The sequence below is a fragment of the Nanorana parkeri genome, unplaced genomic scaffold, assembly GCF_000935625.1.
Source record: "Nanorana parkeri isolate BGI_ZX_2015 unplaced genomic scaffold, ASM93562v1 scaffold861, whole genome shotgun sequence".
Taxonomy (NCBI): Eukaryota; Metazoa; Chordata; class Amphibia; order Anura; family Dicroglossidae; genus Nanorana; species Nanorana parkeri.
In genome coordinates, this window is record NW_017307129.1 from 113,001 (window position 1) to 114,000 (window position 1,000).

The following is a 1,000-nucleotide window of genomic DNA, read 5'->3' on the forward strand; positions in this document are numbered from 1 at the left end:
TAAGCTATGGGTTAGTAAGAGGTAAATATGAACAACAAAGATATTTTTTTTTACTTGTCAGTCATCTGGAAATACATACACGCATGCAAACATGCGTCGGGGCGCATACGTGCGAAAAAGACGATTGCGCCCATTGCGCCGCACATGTTGCATATCGCCGCGAACGTCGGAGTGAGAGCAATAAATCTAGGGCCATCAATCACTGATAACACTAAACTGATGAGCGGTAAAAGCTTTTAAAGTGTCGCCTATGGCCAATTTTGGGTATGGTAGTTTTCTGCAATTTTGCGGGTGCGCGCAATTTTAAAGCTTGACATGTTTGGTGTCTATTTACCCGACGTGACCCGATATTTTATATTTTACCAAAAAACTGGTTAATAATAAATGTTTCCTAACATAATGTTAAAAAAACTTTTTTTTCAACATTTTCTGTAATTTTTCCTAATTATAATAAAAAATAAAAACCCCAGTGGTGATTAAATACCCCCAAAATAAAGCCCTATCTGTCCCCAAAAAATGGTATAAAATTCATTTCAGTACAGCGTTGCATGACGGAATAAACGTCAGTCAAAGGACTACAGCGCTGAACACTGAAAAATGGCCTGGCCAGGAAGGGGGTCTAAACACCTGGTCTTCAAGTGGTTAATGCAGCTTTTTTGGATGTATGTAGTATGTCCAGTGTGCATAACTGTTTAAATAAGTTTTCTTACATATGTGTACTTACATAAGTGTACTTAATCCATAATTTATAAATAGTCATAAAAAGGCAGTTTTTGCAGGAAGATATTTTAACCTTCTATTGTTCTTCTTTCAGTGTTAGATGCTTTGACTTTGGTTTTTAACAGTAACAATATTGCTGAAATTTAATGTACCTCTGCTTTTTTTTGCATTATTGAAATGTCTAACTCAGCTGTGGGGAATATTAATACTTCTATATTTTCAATATATTCCACATCACTCATTTTTACATTGGCAAATTGTTCATATTCATGAATATTTA